General features: G+C 40.6%; 1 long non-coding RNA gene across 2 annotated transcripts in view; it reads left to right on the forward strand.

Moving 5' to 3' along the window:
* Positions 1–18,908, forward strand: part of LOC117284464 — a 23,045-nt gene extending 4,137 nt beyond the window's left edge. Inside the window, exons 3-6 of one of the 2 annotated variants that reach the window (XR_004515568.1) lie at positions 12,876–13,002; positions 15,163–15,269; positions 16,106–16,752; positions 18,221–18,908. This is a non-coding gene — a long non-coding RNA (uncharacterized LOC117284464). The remainder of the gene's footprint in view (positions 1–12,875; positions 13,003–15,162; positions 15,270–16,105; positions 16,753–18,220) is intronic. The other variant, XR_004515569.1, reaches the window with a different exon arrangement.
* The last annotated feature ends 1,299 nt before the right edge of the window (positions 18,909–20,207 follow it).

Below are 20,207 nucleotides of genomic sequence, written 5' to 3' on the forward strand. Positions count from 1 at the left end.
ATTTTTTTTTTTTTTTTTTTTTTTTTTTTTTTTTGTACCGGGGATCAAGCTCATGCCCTTGTGCTTGTAGGGCAAACAGCAAAACCACTGAGCTAAATCCCCAGCCCTAGAATTAATCTTTTTAAGCTAAGGCCAGATAAAATGATGAGCTTAATCTGTAAGCCACTGTGATTTAATCTGTGCTTGAATTTCCTCACAAGGTGCCGGCTAATGTGGCAAAGAGGTACAAATTCTCACTGAATAATGAAAGTCCCATTTGATATTGTTCCAAAACTGGTGTATTATCTTTAACTAACTAATGATACCCTGAGCCTGGAAATAGTTTTCGTAGAACAGGAATTACTTTGAGAAGAGCAGAGCCTTCCCCAGACAGCTCTCAGCCTAGCAAAAGAGATGAGTTCAGGGACCTTAGTTTGAGGAAAAGAGGATGAAAGGTGGCTGGATAAGACAAATTGTAAAACTTCGTACGCACAAGGGGATTTATCCTCCCAGTATGAAGCAAACTCTCCAGTGTAGCTTATAAGGATTAACAAGTGTTTTTTAAGATTTTTATTTTAGTACTGGGGATTGAACCCAGAGCCTTCACGCTGAGCTACATCCTCAGCCCTTCAATTTTTTTCTTTTTTTTAAATTTTTGTAATTTTTAATTTTGAGACAGCGTCTAGCTAAGTCACCAAGTTGCCCAGACGAGGCTCAAACTGGCAGTTTGCATGCCTCATCCTCCCAAATTCCTGGGATTACAAGCATGTACCACTACACCTGGATGACAGGTATTTAAAAACTGAAAAATTTTTTTGATTCACATCCAACTACTTAAAGATCAGTTAGCACCTGGAACCAACCCCCTAACTGCTTATGTTCCCTCTGCAAGCCTTAGTGAGTTTTCAGCATTCTGCAAGGAGTGCCTCACAGTTGGGGCCAGTTTTGTGCTCTTGGGTAAAGTGCTTTAAGATGGCTCAGGCTTCCTCTCCTTCCATTTGGGCTGCAATAAAAACATGCATAACATTTCTGTACATGTAATGTCTGCAGTCATTTCCTAACTGGCTGTCTCTCCTTGTCAACCATGGATATATTTGATAAACCATAACTCACCATATAAGTTCTCCAGTAATTTCCACAGACTACAGAGGACAAATGTCAAAAGCCTATGTTAATGGTCCCCCCCCAAAGTTCTTTCCATGAAGCTTGGGGTGAAAAATAACGGTTTTTGGCAAAAGGTAGAGGCACAATCATATTTGCAGAGCAGATTTCAGAACTGACAGTGAAGAATGGCTAAAAGCAGAGGCAGGGTGTTGGTCCATTAGGTGTTGTGGCTCTGCTATTTCTGTTTTACAGATGAGCAGGTAGGGCTCCAGAGGTGAAACTGCTGGCCCAAGGTCACTGAGCAAGCAGCAAAGCCAGAATCAAACCTAGATCATTATGACTCTAAAGCCTGTGCTCATTATTGTTATCAGTGTACTACAAGTATTAATTATTATCTATATAACACATATAAAAATGAGCCTCCGAAGCCAGTTCTGGCATAAGAGAAGCAGAACTCGTGACAACTTGCTCTACCATAGCAGTGTGCTTCCACTCAAGTGGAAAGAAACAATTCTCAGTGTAGTGCCTGTAGGTAAAGTAATTAAAGTTGCTGGGTTTCCTCATGGGATTGAGGCTTGTCCAGGTGTATATATTACTGTGTTTTGTTAACAGATTGTCTACAGGTAGTCTTGCTTACTTTGAGTCTTTTATTACATCCCATCACATTTACGTGTATTTGTCTTATGCCTATTTCTGATTCAAAAAAGCAAATGTCCCCTTTCTTTTAGCCTCTTAGAAGGATGTGAATGATCTGGGGGGTAGATACTAATTTTGGAGTGTTTCATCCAAACTGAGTTGTCCACCTTTAATAGAGTATTGCTTTTAGAAGTGAAAGAATGCAATTTCCAAGTTTTAGCTACTACAAACTGTGCTGCTATAAATATGGGTGTACACATATCCCTGTGGTATGATTCTTTTAATTCTTTTTGGAAAAATACTCAGCAGAGGGCTAGCTGGGTCAAATGGAATCTCTAGTCCTAGTTCTTTGATAAATGTAACTGTACTGTATATTTAAAAAGTACCAATAAAAATGAAAAAAAAATGAAAGAATGCAAACATTGAGACTCTCAAGCAACAGGATCACTAAAATTATATTGCTTGCCAAATACTGTATAAACATTTAAATTTTCTACTAGCCACATTAAAAAAGTGGATGAAATCAAAGGAGAAGAGAGTTTAAATTAGAACCTGAACCAACACCAAGGCTAAAGATTTAACCTCATCATCTTGTAGAGTTGGTGTTTGCCTCATTCACAAAAAGAAAGCATACTGGTTGGTTTCTAGAGAGGAGCAAACAAACATAAGTTACTCTTACTCAGGGTCACCTGTTAATTTTCAGCTCCAGAATCAATGTCAGCTAAACTAGTGCTGATGAAGCTCTCCAAGGCAGACAAATGCTAAGCACACTCAAACATTCAGTAGGAAATTAGGATACTGATACAAAAATAAATCCTCTTCTGGGGACTGAAATAAGTATGGCCCCTCTCTCAGTTCACCTCATTGCTAGTTTTAAGATCTGTTGTGAAACTACATCACTTTATACAAGTTTGATGATCATAAAATTAAAGTGAAGGGAGCTGGGTAAACAAGAAGTGTTCAGACTGCCCCATGGTGAAACTTCCCTCCCTTGTGACAGGAGTGGGACAGATGTTGTGCTTCATTGGTCCCATCAAAGGGTACATGGATGAGTAATTACTGTCCAATGATTTTTATTATTTGTTTAACACCAGGGGTTCCTGATGATCTGCAAACATTTTTGTTGTTGTTCTTTTCAGTTTGTTTCTTCTTTGTTTTTCTAAGATGCTGAGGATTGAACCTGGGGCCCTGGTCATGCTAGGCAAATGCTTTATCACTTAGCCATATCCCCAAGCCCTGTTTGTTTTTCTTTGGAGCTTACACTGTTACTTCTGGACCCTAGGAAAATCTACCTATGCTGGGTTCACACTCTCCAACAACAGCAATCTGTCAGATCTGAGGTTTGGTATGCTGTCACAGCCCAGCTGACCAGCTTCTCTGAGAGGTCTGCCTCACCTGCCTAGCCCCAATATCTTGTGACAATGGTATTCCTTGCTGTATGGAGATCTCTGGTAACCAAGTAGAGCTTCAGATTTTTCTACTGAGTATCTGTGCTGCCGAAGCGAACACTTGACTTTTCTACTGAAAAAGAATATGAGTTTTGAGTTGTGCAACTGATAAGCTTACCGGTTCTTTAGTTTTATGTAGTCAAGAGTCCCATCTAGATCATCTAGTACTTACAGATTATGACTCATCTGCTAGGATGGATTACAGCTGATACAAGTTAATCTTACAATTGTTATTGAATCCTTCAATTCTCTGAGGATTATTTCTTTTCCTAGTTCTAGAGCCATTCTCCTATATTTCCTTATATACCCACTACACTTACATAAAGCAAGAAAGCATGGAAAAGACATTGGAATTATACATGAAACAAAATATCCTGACAGATTAAAATAATACACTAAATGTAATATGACTAAATTTTATATAAGAATAAACTCTTTTTCCCCATCTACTAAATCTATCACAGTCAGTTTGGGTTCTACTGTTCACTAAACCTAAAGTTTAAATCCTAAGCAATAAAAAAAAAAAATACTGCCAACCCTTTGGTTTCAGTAGCATTGGGGAATAGTAGTGTGCAAATCAATTACATGAATCTTTTCTATAATAGGATTTTTATTACCATTGTTAGCCCATTGTCTAACAGTCCCACCACTATACCTGTTCCCAGGGATATTTACAAGAAGTGAATGTTATCAATTTAGTTTTCATCTTCCTTTGTTTCTTCTTAGCTTCTGAAATAGTTGCGGTCAGTCAGTCAAGATCGCCAGCAAAAAAGTTAGAAAAAGGGAGCAGAATTCCTCTTAGGCCTTCAAACAGGAAAAGGAGACTTAACCAATCTAGAATTGACTGCAAATGATTTGATGAAGGTAGTGGCTCTCCATTTGCCTCCCCCACTGTACTTTCACTCTGTTCTCAGCATCTCTCTGCTCTGACCCTACTCGGGCAGGCTCTACACACATCTTCTGTTCCCATCCAGCTGCTCACAGCCTCTTCAGCCCGACTTGACTACAGCTCAAAGCAGACTCTCTCCATCTTTTTATACTCACAGTGTTCCAATTTGAACTTAATGCCTACCTTCCTCCTTCCAGCACTCCCCTCAGGCCCCTATGTCCTGTTAGCAGGACCAGATTAGGTGGCTGGTGTTTCAGGAGTCAAGAGAAAAGGGAGGGCACCTCTCGGCCACAGTTGTGATATGTGGATTTGCGGACTGAGTATAAAAATTATGTCTCAAGAGGATATTGCATATTATGGTGAAAGAGTTGAAGAGCTATCAGCCAAGGTGATTGGAAAGTGGTTGTGATTGGTGCGGAAGAACAAAATATTTGGATATACAGTACTTGGTGTTTGTCTTAATTCAAGCTGTTATAACAAAATGCCCTAGACCAGATAGCTTAAATAACAGAAATACAGTTTTCACAGTTCTGGACCAAGAAGTGTGGACTAAGAAGTCCAAAATCATTGGAGCCAATACCTGGTGAAGGTCCTCTTCCTGGCTTGCACATGGGCACACATATACTAGAAAAAGAGATCTTTTTAGTTTGTTTTTTCTCAGTGCTGAAGACCAAACACGGGGCTACTCTGCCACTGAGCACCATTCTTGCTACTTTAATACAACATTTAATCTTCTCAGTCTTAAAACAAGATTTTTTTTTTCCATAATGGTGGTGAAAGGATTAGGTCTAATGTGGGCTAGGCTGGGAAGTCCGTTGAGCCATCATCCAGGCATGCTTTTAGCTCCTCTTCTTTGTAGTTGCTGAGGATTCCACTCATGAACAAAAGTAACACTACAAGGGCACATACTATATCTGGAATTACTGAAGCCAGTTTAACTGGGAGAGTCTATCACGGTTCTGGCAGAGCCTGAGCTCCCCACTCTTACAAGGAGCTAAGAACAAGACTGAAAGAACAAGCCACCATCCTCATGTCACCTCATGACAGCCTGGAAGTAAAAACACAGAGCTCACCTTTGTAACAAAGCCCCTCCAAAATCCCACTGAGCTGTGAATCAATCAGTGGACAGATCTGGCCATTAGGACAGCACCTTCATGATCCAAGCATTCCCAAAGGCCCACCTCTGAATACTGCCACACTGAGGACCAAGCCTTCAACACATGAGATTCTGGGGGACATTTCATATCGAAACCATAACAATTATGAATGCTATTTTGTTTTTTAAAAGGAGAGATATGGGTAGATATTAATAAATACAATGGTGTTTCAAATAAGAGAAAAAGATTAAGTAAGAGGGAAAGAAGAAATCAAAGATAATGTGAGATTCCTGGAAATTAGAGGTGGATCCCATTAGATGGGAGATAGGACAGTCCTGCTAGCAGATCAGAAGAAAAGGACCCATAATAAATGCTAGGAGGGTAAGAGAGTTCCTCTGCTGGAGGTTGAACCAGGGCCTTATGCGTAATAGGCAAGTGCTTTACCATTAAGCTATACCCTCACCCCTCCTATTTTCTCTCTAACATACTACAAGGAGGTCATGTACTCAAAGAAGAAAAAGAGAGTGTGGTTGTAGGCCTGAAGAAAGGAGAAAGGTTTGAGACAGTTACGTGAGAAAATGAGATAGAATTGTAAAATGTTTGTTCAGTATGAGGACCTGTTTGAAATTAATGTCCCTGAAATTATAGTGAAATCAATCTGCTCCACTGGGTAATCCTGTTTCTTAGGTACAGGCCCAGAGAAATAGTTGGGTTCATCCAGGTATAGAGTTTAGACAAATGGAAATAACAGGGCACACAGGAGTCTAGGAGAATAGAGAAATGTAGGGGATAAAAGAACTGTAGAAATACTTCCCACGAAAGCCATGCTGGGTGAAAGCGAAGTCATGAAAGGGGCAGGGTGATGGGTTAGGAGACAGCAGAGAACAGACAATGCCAATAATGCTGAAGATGAGTTGGTATGAGAGCAATTGAATCAACACCTGAAAGAAGACAAGATGGCCAATTAGAGGTGTGTTCAGTGGAGTAATTTTGGGGGAGTAGCATTACATATGTATTAGATTTTCTGTGCTGTGACCAAATACCTGAGAAAATCAACTCAGAAGAGGAAAGATTTATTTTGGCTCATGAGTTCAGAGGTTTCAGTCCATCATCAGCTGTTTTCAAGGCAGAAACATCATGGCAAAAGGGCATGGTAAAGAAAAGCTGCTTATCTCACGGTAGCCAAGAAGCAAAATGAGAGGGGAAAAGACCAGAGAAGAAGGAACTAGGGACCAGATATAGTTCCTAAAGTCATGTCTCCATGACTCACTCCCTTCAAATAGGCCTTACCTCCTAAGTCTTTCTACCTCCCCAAAACACCATCAGTGTATGATCATAGCAATGGATTAATACACTTGTGACGTTAGAACTCTTAAGATCCAATCACATTTTGAAAGCCTCACTTCTGAAAACATGAGAGGTAGGGAGACATTCTAGATCTAAGCCATAACAAAAGGTAGTGACAATGCCCATGGAGTTTCTGTGAGGGGGCGGCTAAAATCACTGATAATGCAAGGAGAATGAGCTCCTGAGTAGTTGTGTTTTTTGGACAAGCCGCCCTCCTGCACATTCCTATCATCCAAAATGATCAATCCTCATGACTGGCCAGGTTTTTATTTTTTGACTTTTTGCCCTTTGCCTATGCATACAATAAATGTGATGAGTGCTGACACACAACAGTGAGAAGTAGAACAATATCTGAATGGCAAATGAAAAGGAGTGAGGTTTCAGTAAGATCAGTGAGACAGTCAATTAGTGTGGGGAATAAGGCAGACGCTGTGTATTTTCTGCCCAATATCTTTATCCATTTTCCTTTTTACTCACAAGATTTTGATTTTATGCTAGAATGCAACATGCAAGTCAACTATACCTACTTGCCTAGGTTACCTTGCATCTAGGGATGACCAAGTGACAAACTTCTAGCCAGGATGTTTAACTTTACTAGAGATTCTGAGAATATTTTGTTTTCCCAATGCAGACATTACTCCTTGGCTCATGCTCCCTTTTTGCTTCAAAGTCAGGTGTGATGGCTATGTGGGAGGGGCCATATTTTGACCAAGAAGTCATAAATATGAGGGAAAAGCAAAGATGATCACAGATAATAGGAGTCCTGACTTTGACTCACCATGAAATCAGCACTATCATCTATAAATCATCTACATCCAGATTTCTGATTCTATGAAGAAAAATGAACCTTACTTAATGGAGCCAGTAGTAATTGACTTCTCTATTATATGTAATGTATTGTACTCCCCATAGAGATATTAAACCACCCTGTGGAATTAAAATCTAAGGTGTATGAGCAAACAGTTACCCCATTCGAGTCCTGCAGGAAAAGTAGAGTACTTGGAGAAGAGGACAGGGTTAGTAAGGTAAGAGGTAGGACGTGAGGAAGCATTAAAGAAGAAATTATTCAGACAGGGAAATTTACTGGTTATGGCAAAAGGATCCAAGAGAAGAAAATGGAAGAGATTGAGGAGAGAAACTTGGAAGAAAGAGACAGGAAGAAGCGAATCAATTAACTGTGGCCATGAGGTTAAGGCTACATTTTGGACCTTGACCAGTGCAAACATAAATGAGGGTCATGATGAATGTGGTCTCCAAGTTGCTTTGAGGACATAAACCTTGTTATCTTCTTGTACGGATTACTAGATTGCACAAGGGGGCTATCATCTTGTTACATCCTTAGTTAGCAAAGGAAGGAGAAATGTCATCCCTTTGGCTTCTCTAGAGAATCAATATGCAGGTTCAACGCTATATAATGAAACCTGGCAATTTCTCTGGAATCTCTCCAAATCTCTCCAGGGGCAGCGATAGAAGCAGCCCAGGAGGAGGAGGGACTGTGGGCCACAGGGCCTGATAGGGTAGGGCGAGGGAGGCATTTTACCCTCTTCTCTAATAATTGGCCCACAAGGACCCTTATCTCCCTGAAGGAGGCTGGTGTTCCCCTCCCTGATCCCGCTAAAGCAGAGTGACAGCCTTGTGCCTGCTAGATCATCCATGTTGCTATAGCAACAGACTTGCCCCTGGAGCCGGTGGTTCATGGCAAAATGATAAGGCCTCTTTTAAAGGTTGCTAATGTAGGTTGGACCAAGAATACAGGCCAGGTGGGTAGACATGGAGGCCTGGAGCCACAAATATTCAGGGTAGAAATTTTACCCCAATCAGTCAAAAGCCTAAAGAGTCGGAGAATAAGTTAAATTCAACCAGCCCGGGGTGAAACCCAAGAAGCAGAATTTTGTCATTAGGTCTAAGGCACATTCCTCTGGACTTTGTGGAGGGAAAAAGGAGAGGGTGGTGATAATGACAGTAAGGGAAGAGGCTAAAGCAAAACAGACCAGTGTATTTGTGATTTCTTTGGCTGCTGGCTACACATTGTGCTGTTGATATTCGGGAACTAGGGTGGACACTGGCTGCTCTCAACCCTGATCAGCCATAGCTAAACTTGCTTTCAACCCCAATTCTTGCCCCACGTCAATGAAATCAAATTCTGATTCTAGAACTCCATCCTCAATGTTTGCTCAATCATCTTACCTAAAGGAAGTTCTCTCTTCTCTGTGTAGGCCCATAAAACTACAGATACCATCCAAAACAGCTGATCAGCCTCTGAAACCATGCCTGGTTCCTAGTTCCTGCTGTAGTTCTTGGTTGGGATTGGAATCCATAGCTCCTTGGGCTGGGATTTGGTGGCATATACGCTTCCTAAAGGAAGGATATTTGTGAGTTGATTTCTGCATCCTAACACATAGCATGGAAAATGTTACACAGAAGAATCTTAATAAAAACTTAACACATAGTTGAATAAATGAGTCATTGACAGTCTTCCTAGTCCTTGCCTACTCCAGCTGGGTTCCTCAACTCTCCTGTCATTGACATGGTCCTTCTTCCAGGATGGGTCGTCTTATTCCCCCAATTTTTCTCCCAGTTGTCACTGAGAGCATCTGTGACCAGAGATTCCTGCTGTTATCCCTCAGTAGATCCTTAGACACCAATGCCAGCCTGAACAAAATTTCAAATACATATGCCTTTAGCCACCACGATGGTAGCTTCTGTATGCCCTCAGCAGTGGCAATAACCCTAGTCCACAGTCTCAGACCTTGGTCTCAGCCTGTTACCCTTTTTCCATGAACTAAGGATTGTCATCCTGCGCAGGCAAAGCCTGTGGACTCTGAAAGATGTGGCGATATTATAAATGGCCTGAGGTTCTCCCAGCTACAAAAGCCCAGGAATAGGATTATAGCAATCAATTATACTCTAAACCACAATTAAAGAATGTAAAGTCTCTCCCTAGTAAATTACATAAAATAGTATGTAAACACATGTAAAATTTTCTTATAGCACTCACCACTATTTGAAATTACCTATATGTTGTGTTAATTTTTGTCAGTCTTTCCCATTGAATTTAAATTCTGCGATGTCAGGGACTTTGTCCATTTTATTTAGCACTTAAATGGTAGGTTTCCAACAGTTGGATGAGCTACTTACTCCAGGCATTCTCACAGTGGACCCTCCTGTGCATAGGTATCCAGTTCTCTAATCACGAGCTGGGATGCCTATTTTCTTATTACTTTGCTCCATTTCTCCATTGGCATGGGTGCAGCCATGCCCCTCACACCCACCATATGGCCAAGGCACTGGGACTTTTGCTATCAACGTTCCCAGTGCCATCTCCTGCTCATATCTGCCCAAAGCACACTGAACCAAGGAGGTGGTTCAGCTGGGCCCATGTCTGTACTGCTGACCCGGATAACACACCAATGTGGAGATGCTTGGCTGGCTCCCCACTGAAGAAAAAGAAGGCCGTCTCTTTCTGTACCCTTTGTATTATCCACATTGCAAAACAAGGCTGACTTGGGCCTCCAGGAATTTTATATTTGCAAACATAAATGCTTATTCTTTGCAGGAAGCCTTCTTCTCTAGGATTCCAGCATTACCCCATCTCAAGGAGAGGCAGAGGGCTGTACCCAGGCACCAGTAGTAGATTAAGCTTAGGGGTGTTTTGTTCCCCTTATCTGACTTCTGTCTGCTGAGGTCCCTCAGTTTCACTTCCTATAGTCCCCAGGAGAGCCTTTGCCACCACCTGCTCCCAGCATGATTAAACATGTCTGAACTTCCTAGGGGCACCATTGGAGCAGCAGCTGCAATAGCCACAACATGAGGAATTTCGATTCATTCTGTGGGTGGTGAGGAACAAATGAAGGACTAGAGTTGGAAGAATATCTTGATGATCCAGTGCCTGAGGGATAGGTATTATTGTCCATGTGTGGGATGAAACATGGGGGAAGATTTTAGCATGCCTTTGGTCATTATAATTCACTTGACACAGGTTCTGATGGAACAGAATTCCACTTCCCTCCCACATCGCTGTGGGAGTCAACATTTCTCTCTCAATATTTTTGCCTTTCTCCTTCCTGAGTACATGGTAGGCATGATGGTTAATTTTATGTGTCATCAGCACCACATCATGGGTTGTCCAGCTACTTGGTGAAACATTATTTTGGGGTGTGCCTGTGAGGGTGTTTCTGGATGAGATTAACATTTGAATTGGTGGACCAAGTGCAGCAGATTGCCCTCCTCATGTGTGTGGGCATCACCCAATCTGGTGAAGCCCTGAATAGAATAAAAGGCTGAGTAAGAAAGAACTCTTTCTGCATGCTTGTCTTCCATCTGGGACATTAGTCTTCTGTCTTTGAACTTGGACTGAAATTTGGTCCTCAGACTTTTGGACTAAAACTACACCATTGGCTCTCCTGGGTACTGGTTATTAACTGCAGGTCTTGGGATTTCACTATCTGCCTGGAAAATTTAGACAATAAAGGAGGATTTCACTCCACAGACCCCTGTGAGTGGGTTATGTTGCATTATCAGTTCATATGACTGCTGAGTGGTGATCGTGTCATTTGTGCAGAACCATCACTTGCTGGCATGAGCTACTTCAGAACTCTTTCTCTGCTGAGATGAATCAGCATGGGACAAACTTCACAGCCAAGAGGACATAATGGTGGGGTGGTGGTAGTTGGTAGTGTGACACAATGGGACAATCACCGTAACCCACAATCATACCTGGCAGCACCAAGATGTTGATTACTCCATCAACTTCGACCCCTGAGAGGCTCTGTGGAGCCTTGTCCTGTGACAGATGAGAAGAATAGATGAGATCTTTTTAAAATCTGGTTTTGAGCCACCGAGATCTGGGATTGTTGCCACAGTAGAATCTATCCTGCCTGACTGATGGCTTTTCCTTCTTTTGTTTGTTGAACAACTAATTGATAACTTCCAAGACACATCTAAAACCTTCTCTCCTCAGTGGGAGTTTATGGATGACTCTGAAGCCAGGAAAAATTCTGAAAGACAATTATAAGGGCAACAGTTCAAATCAGACATCATTATTCAGCAATATCCTTACCTATGTAACTGTAGGAGATTGGAATTGTACAATCATGCATTTAGACAGTACTAACTTTTCATAAAGCAGAAATAACCTTTAGAAATGTCTTCTTCTAAATTCTGCAAGGAATAGAACCTCAGGCCTTTTTTCTCCTCACTGGCCCCATTTAGTCCCTTTTCTCTGGGGAATCAGTGATCTGGCAAGCACTGAAGAACTTGATAGTCAGGTTTTAGAGGCAGATGTACACATCTCTGCTCACTCTGGCTCATATTTCTTCCTCTGTAATTATGTTAAGCAGTTAGCCAAGGCTTGGCCCTTGAGGATCGTCTTTCTGTTTCTACATGGCTGACCAACCCCATGAACCCGGGGCCTTCCTAGCTGGACTTTCCCCCTATTTTTGTCTTTCTTTCTCTTTTAGACCATGACGGTTTGGGTTTAGAGGTGCATAGTGGAATGATAGAAAGCCCCACTTAGGCCACTGACTTTTTACTTGAGTTCATTTTGATGTTGTCACCAAGTGTGATTTGTGTGTTGACTTAGCTAAACAAGAACTGTACTCTCCAGATTTCCTGCACTGTGTACTTCTAAGTCTTCTTGGGCCAAAGAGACATTTTGTATAAGATGTGAATTTTTGGAAGTGAAGTATCCTTGTCATCATTTGCACATGCAAAAGATAGTTGCAGGAGTGCCCAGCCCTGTTGCAAATCACACTGTCATGAATGGCCTTGTCATTGTCATGGCCACCAAGACCCTAACCCCTCCACAATCTGGGCTTCCTTCTGCCTCTCTGTATCTGAAGTAATGCGCTTGTTTAGCTCTGTGAGAGCTTCCCCGTACTCCCTGTCATCAAACTGGAGATTTGCAGGCATTGAAAAACCACCTGGGTTTCAGCTTCTCCTGTGGTTTCCAGCCCATTCTTGCTTCCATTGTTTCACACTTAGCTTTCCTTGCTGATGGCTGGCCCTGCAATGTCAGGGGCCAGCACCTGCAGCAGAGCTGCCAGAAGCCACACATGGATGGCTGTGCAGTTCTTACAACTGTGTCAGGTCAAATCCCCACAGTAAACCACACTGTAAATTTCTTTCATGCTTCTGCTTCTCTGACTGAAGCCTGACTGATATTACCAAAGGGGATCACTGATTTTTTTTTTTTCTCCCATTTTCATTGTTTGCCCAGCTTCCGCAGGAATCACAGGATGGGGATGGGAATAATTACCAGGAGGGTCAGGCACTCCTGGGCCTGCTCACCATGACCTCATCTAAATTTATTTAGGCACCTCAGGGCATCAGTAAAAACAGAAATTTAAAATGGCTGAAATTTCTCATTACCTACAGGACAAAGTCCGAAACAGCATATTAGCATTTAAGGCAACCAGGACAACAAGGAACATAGAAGCCAACAAAGAGACAAGAAGATATTTTCCCTAAACATGTGATTTGACCCTCATATATTAAACACCTAGTATGTATTAAGGGATCTGCTATTAAATAAAACAAACTGATATTTGAGGGGTTATTTTATATTGGGTAGCCTTTTAAGGGAAAAGAGCTTAGAAAAATGTTTGGCTCAAGCATGCGAAAAAGGTTACTTGATATTATTCTAAGTGTTTAAACGTAGCATTATGTTGAACCTGAACCCTCCCAAGGCCTTGTGAAATGGTAATTGCTGTGGATGCTGCTGGGCCCTCTCTTCCCGTTACCAGGCTGGTACTGTCTCCCAAAGGCCATGCGTGTTGCTTGCTAAGTTTACAGCTCCTCTTTCTCCAGAGACTTGCCTTCAGTCCAACAGGAACCACTGGGGAGATTGCCTTCCACAATCGCCTTGGGGCACAGTCAGGAGCCAAGGACTAAAGGGCTCAGGGGTGTAAAAAGTTGGCTCCTGCTACAAGGTGGAACTGCCTTGTGGTCCAGTTCAGTAACCCTCTGTGGATTAGACTAAAGCTAGCCCCCAGCAGAGAGCACAGTCTTACTTCTCTCTTTACCAGGCTTTATTCCCTCCTATCTTCTTATCTTCCTCCTGAGATACTTCTGAATAAATCACATGTTCCCCAAGCCCCTTTCTTGCATTCTCTGATCATGGGAACCTGACCAGAGGTTTGCTCCCAACATCCCTATTTTCAATGAGAAAACAGGCAAGGAAGGCCTTTCCTAGAAGAACTTTCCTAGAAGTCTTTCCAGACCACACAGTAAGCTGGATTTAAACTCAGGTAGTCTGAGCCCATGTTTTTACCACTGCTATTTATATTAAATAAGCAGAGTTATTTTAAGTTCACAAAGAACTTATGCACCAATAGAAAAGTTACATGAGAAAACATCAGTTCTAAGCCATGCATAGGGATGCATGCCTGTAATTTTTTAGCTTTGGAGAGGCTGAGTTGGGAGGATTGTGAGTTTGAGACTAGCCTGGACTATACAGCAAGACCCTGTCTCAAAAAATAACAAGCAAACAAAATGCATCAGTTCTAGCCTCTTTGCTCAGATCCTGAGAAATGAAAGTCAATCAAATATGGTCATTGTGCTTCCAAGAGCCTACAAGTTCATGAAAGAGACAAACACAGTTAACAGTAAAAGACAGTGGTTGTAGAGATGAACACACACACACACACACACACACACACACATGCACATGCATGTGCAGAGAGACAGAGACAGAGAGAGAGAGAGAGAGAGACCCTGACTTACAATGGTCCAAGTATGGATTTTTCAATTTTACAGTGGTATGAAAGCAATACCAATAAAATAGAAACCATATTGTAAACTTTGATCTTTTCCTGAGCTAGCAGCATGTGGGGTGACACACACTCTACACTCTTATGACAACGGGCAGCACCAGAGAGCCACGCGCCCAGTTGGCCATATAAGGTTATCCAGTACTTTATTTTAACACAGACCTTGTGTAATGTGATTTTGCCCAACTGTAGACTAACGGAAGTATTCTGAGCATTCTTTAGGGTAGGCTAAGCTAAGCTGATATTTGGTAGGTTAAATGTGTTAAATACCTTTTTTACTTACAATATTTTTAGCTTACGATGGATTTAGTAGGATATGATCGCATCTCAAGTTTTGAGGAGCATCTACATACAATTATAGACATACATAAATCTGTGCATACAAATACAAACCCACACACACAATTCATACATGCAAGCTCATAAACATTCACACGGTCACCCATACCACACCCTTACTATGGACTTCCGTACAGATGGCGAAGAAGAATGTGATACTGTAGTTTCTATATTCTAGGAATATATTTGTTAATGGAAGAAATAAAATCAACTTAACATTTTGGCTATTTTAATCATATGCCTACATTTCTTTTTTATGTTTCTTTATGCTTCTATGTAGTGTGGTAGGAAGTTTGAGAACATATAAACCATGAAAGTAATATATATTAATATTTAAAAATATTTGTGTATTTCAGAAAAATAATAATGGTGTTTATATGAGGGGTAACCAATAGTCTCAGGAAAAAAAAATACAAAATTGCAGACTATTTAGGAAAGTAATATTACAAATGCTAAACCTTTAGATATTCGTTATTCTTGCCCTACTAAATTATGCTTTCTAATTACTGAATTCCCACAGTCTGTGTTTAAGGTTCTCTCTTTTAACCTTTCAGAGCCACATCTGTTTTCTTTCAAATTGTGCAGCATCTGCTGATGGTCACAACACTGACCCCTTGGAGCCAGAACTCAGGTGAAATGAACATTGGACCCAGAGTCCTTGGTTTGTATCACTGCTTTATAATTTATTGATATTGAATTCAGTTGTCTCATCTGAATAGATGGAGGAAATAATGTCTACTTCAGAGGAGTTTTGTGATGTTTACAAAGGGAAGCATCTGGTTGGCAATTGGCCCAGCACCTGAGAAGATGAAACTAGAGGAACCCATAAATCCATAGCTAGTGCACAGCAAAGGGTGTGGACTTACCACAGGAGCCCCTGCAAATTAGTGTGACTCCGCAGCCACAAGCAGCCAATAAAAAGGACCACAGACATTTCTTCACCAGATGGACCCATCAGTATTTTGCCAAACTTGCACATTTATTGTTGTCATTAGTGGCAGTTGCTGTAATAGTTTTAGTAGAAACATCTGAGAGAGAGTTCTAGGCATCATGGTTTTTGCTCCTTAAATATATTAGCATGTGTGTCATACCAGCAAAGACATTCTTTTACATACATATCCACAGCAAAATGATCAAGTTCAGGAAATCCAACCGTGATCTGTAGTTCATAAATTCATATTCAAATTCTCCAATTGTCCCCATAATGTCTTCTATTGCATTCTTTCCAGTCCAGGGCCACATACAGTTGTCATTTTCAGGAGGGTCCTATATGAGAAGTTTTTGTCTATTCCACGATCACAAAGATTTTCTTTTAGAAATTTTATTTAGTTTTAGTGCTTATTTTCTATAAAAATAAGTCTATAAGTAGGTAATATATTTCCTCAATAAGCAATAATCTATTGACATCACCGTTCGTTTGATGTGTGTATTGTCCCTCTATGACCACTAGAAGCCCTTCCAAGGCAGCTTGTGAAGTGTTCCCTTATTTTGGCACAGGTACTTCAACTGGCATCGTGTACTTCAACTGCTCCAGTCCTGAAATTAACTATTTCTTCCAAAGAGGTCTTACTCCTTTTAGTGTGATTATTTATTTGCAGTGCTGGCATGGTGGGAGGTTAGAGTATGGCAACGTGGCTGCAGCAGTTGGGCACAACTTACCAACTGAGAAGACTTAATAACCACCAGTTAGTAACAGCAGCGCCTAAGCCTGTCGTGGGATCAAGCCAAGCTCTGCACCTGGTACCATCTTCTGATGAGAGAATGTTCCAGACCTGGCACTGATTTCACTGTTCCAGCACAAGAACAAGCGGGACCACTTGGATCACTATCAAAGAAGACATGAAAGGAGGGCAGCAATCCACTGTGCACCACGGGCTTCTCGTTCTTGCTGTGGTCCACTCTGCTTGCAGGACATTATCTTCTAGCCTTTGTTCAAAGCACCTTTTTCTCCTTCAGCACTTCTTTTATGCTTCTTTTTCTTTTTACCTTCTGTTTCTGCCCTAAAATAAATGGTCGTCTTTCACATCTGTCAATTATCCCGACCAATCGATCGATCAGGACAAATAAGAACGTGGAAAACTGCCGGTCCCGCCCAACCTGATAACACTGGGAACTGGACCCAGGGCCTCATACATACTAAACAGGTATTGTATTGCTGAGCTACACCCAAGCCCACCTTTTTCTTTTTTTGGTGTGATATCTAAAAGCCAAGTTTTAGTACTAGATCGTTCATTTCTATTGTGGTATTACTGCTTCTAGATTCTTGAGGTCGATAGACATAGGAAAGAGTTCTGTCTATATATTATCTAGATAATTCTAATTCCAGAGAAATAAATACTTCAGGATTTTTTTTTCTTTCCTTGCTGTGCTAGAGATGAACCTAGGGCCTCACAAATTTTAGGTAAGTGTCATCTCCAGCAATTCAGGATTCTTTCTGTCTTCTATCACTTCTATCACTGTTTGTGTTTATCTTTTCCCACAATGAGAACTCTGGCCTCCAACACATCATGTATTTACTTATTAGCTTATCCTTACAATATATAAAATAGTTTCAAAATTGCTACAAATGTGGTCTACCCAAAGCAAACCTAATAGAATTTAAGATTATTTAGAAATCTTTCCTGTCTTAGTCAAGGCTATTTAGTCAAAGTATCATGTTCAATTAGACTAATTCTAATTGGTCCTTTTTCTTCCACGTGGTCATGCTATTAATTTGAATATAGTTAATTGCTTTCTGCTTGCATTCAGTTTTCATTTTTTATGCTTGATTTAATTTCAGTTCTGAATGTGTGAAATATTCAATAAAACTATGCTAAAAGGCATATTCACAGAAGTGCCTGGTCCCTGCCTATTTCTCCGTTCTATTCCTATCCGCCATCTGTAGGTAACCATTTTAACTTCCTGTTTCTTTTTTATCCCTTTTACATTTTTTGGAGGGGTACTTGAGATTGAACCCAGGTGCTCTCTCTCAGTGAGCCACATCCCCAGGCCTTTTCAAAAATTTTAAATTTTGACTCAGAGTCTTCCTGAGTTGCCCAAGTCAACTTAAAACTTGTGATCGCAATTCAGCCTCCTGAGAGTTGGGATTATAGGCATGGACCACTGCATCAGCCCTATTTCTTCTTTAGTAAATCAGTTTTCTTCTTGTAGCATTTTGTAGGTTTTTTTTCTTTTCACTTACTTTACCTTACACACTCTGAAAGTCACTCCATATCAGTTTATAGAGATCCCTTAATTCATTTCCTAGCTGATTGTGTGGATATCATAGATTACTAACCAATCTCCATACTGGGAGACTTAGGCTTCTTACACATATTTTGCAACTACATGTAATGCTATAGTAAATTATCATGGGTGTGGGTATTATTTTACGTTAAAAGTGAAATCAGAATAAGGACAAAAACCACATGGTAATTAAAATATTAAAAATTAAATTTTGAGAGGAGAGTAACATAACAGTGTAAAGAACTTTAAAATTGGCAAACTTTTTCTATAATGAGATAGTAAATATTTTGGCCACACTGAATCTGTCACAACCATGAAATGCTATATAGACAGTGCATAAACAAATGAGCCTGGCTGTGCTCCAAAATGATTTTATTTACAAAACAGGTGGCGAGCTGGGTGTAGCAAGCTGATCATACTTTACCTATCCCTGTTCTGAAGAATGCCCTCGGATAGAGGGGCTGACGAAGGCATACGAAACTGGACTGGGTGCCCCCATATCTCCGAGAGCCTGAAACCTGGATGGAGAAGACGCAGTTGCCGACCGCAGGATGGCTGAGTGTTCGCAGGTCCAGGCCAGAGTGTTCCACAGACGCGAGGCCAGCAGGAAACAACCCTCTGACCCACAGGCACGCAGCAGTCAAGGCTGGTCCATGAGCGCTTGGTGATCCACCAGGAGGTCCACAGTGAGCTAGCTAGTCACCTACACCAGGCTGGGAATGCAAGGTTGCTGCGGGACCAGTCACTGGAACTACCTGACACCACCAAGCTCTTCACCCGCCTCCACCTACGACACTGCATAAGGCTCGGACTCTATCACAAAGTAAAAGCAAAATACAGCGTCCTAGAACCAGAAGTTGCCCCTTCCCTCCTGCAATATTTCTCCAGCGCCCTCTACCGACAAAGCTTAATATCGCGCTCTCTGTTAACAAATGCTTAGAATCCAGTCCTTTACCGTGGCGCAGATATTGAAGGATAGATTTATTTGAAGCTGAGAGGCTCCCGGGGTAAATTCACGAAAGATGGATTTGTGAACCTGAGTAAATAAATATTTTTCTATAGTTGAATTAATTATTTTCATAAGGCTTATTCTGCGTTCCCACTGGGAGCATATGAGTACCTTGTGTTAGGTTACAACGGTATGTTCTCAGACTTTTGACTTCTTGCCAATATGATAATTGTGGAGTCTTATATCGTTGTAGCTCTTGATTATGTCTTTTAATATTAATGAAGTCCAATATCTTTTCATATGCTAAGAGGTTTTTTTTACACGTAATTTTGTATCTTTTGTCTATTTTTCTATGGGTACAAAGTTCTTAGCTTAAAGCAAGAAAGCAATCAACCTATCTCTAACTGCAAATCACTTGTGAAGAGTCTTGCAGGACTTTGTTGTTGTTCTCTCTTAGAGACCACAGTTCAAATCTAAGTTTAATTTTTTTTTCAGTATTTATTGAGTCTTTGGGTGGGCCAGCCACAGAAGCTGCAGAGCAAGAAGACCTGGTCTTTGCCGTTAAGGAGCTTAAATCTTAGTGGAAAAAATATAAATTACAAAATGACAATAAAAATGGTGATTAAAATATGGATCAGGAAATATGTGGGCTAAGTTTCAAATATTGCCATTTCAACACTTATCTGTACAGTCTAAGATGAGGTTTTCCTAAGTTCGTGTCTCAGCTTCTCAAGGGGAGATAACAACACTTAACTCTCAGTTATTGTAAGAGCTACACAAGATGTTATATAAAAACATCTACAAGGCCGGGGATATGACTCAGTTGCCTAGCATATACAAAGCCCTGGGTTATGTCATTAGTGCTGTAAGAAAGAAAACAACTGCATACTGTTTGGTACATAGTAAATGTACAATAAGTGGTAGTAGCTGATAAAAGTAAAAGTGATAACTAGCAGTGACAAAATGACAGAGGAATTTACAGAATCTGGTGATATGTGTGCTCATTATATTTTAATTAAATGTAGGTCTATTTTGACTGAATCATCAAATATATTTAAACCATATATAGTGTTTTTAGCTGAATAAGAGAATCTGTGACCTTTTTATAAGATTTTCTTCACTGTTGATGAAATAAAAGCAAATGCTTAAGTAAATAGAAAAATCACAAATATAAAAACCACCAAACTGGTATTTTGAATTGTTCTATATATATATATAAAGACTGTACAATTCACATATTATTGTCATCCACTGATGGATTTAAAGAACTAATTTTCTCTCAGTCTCTGTTCATTACTTAACATATCTTTAGAAACAATAGTTGAATTCAAAGGTCATACCTCCAATATAAAATATCAAAAATTTAAATATATTTCATAAAGATACTCAATAGACTATGATACAATGTAAGTATCATTCTCCACT

This window comes from Fukomys damarensis, unplaced genomic scaffold, assembly GCF_012274545.1.
Source record: "Fukomys damarensis isolate Sample0158 unplaced genomic scaffold, DMR_v1.0_HiC HiC_scaffold_37, whole genome shotgun sequence".
In the NCBI taxonomy this organism is placed as follows: Eukaryota; Metazoa; Chordata; class Mammalia; order Rodentia; family Bathyergidae; genus Fukomys; species Fukomys damarensis.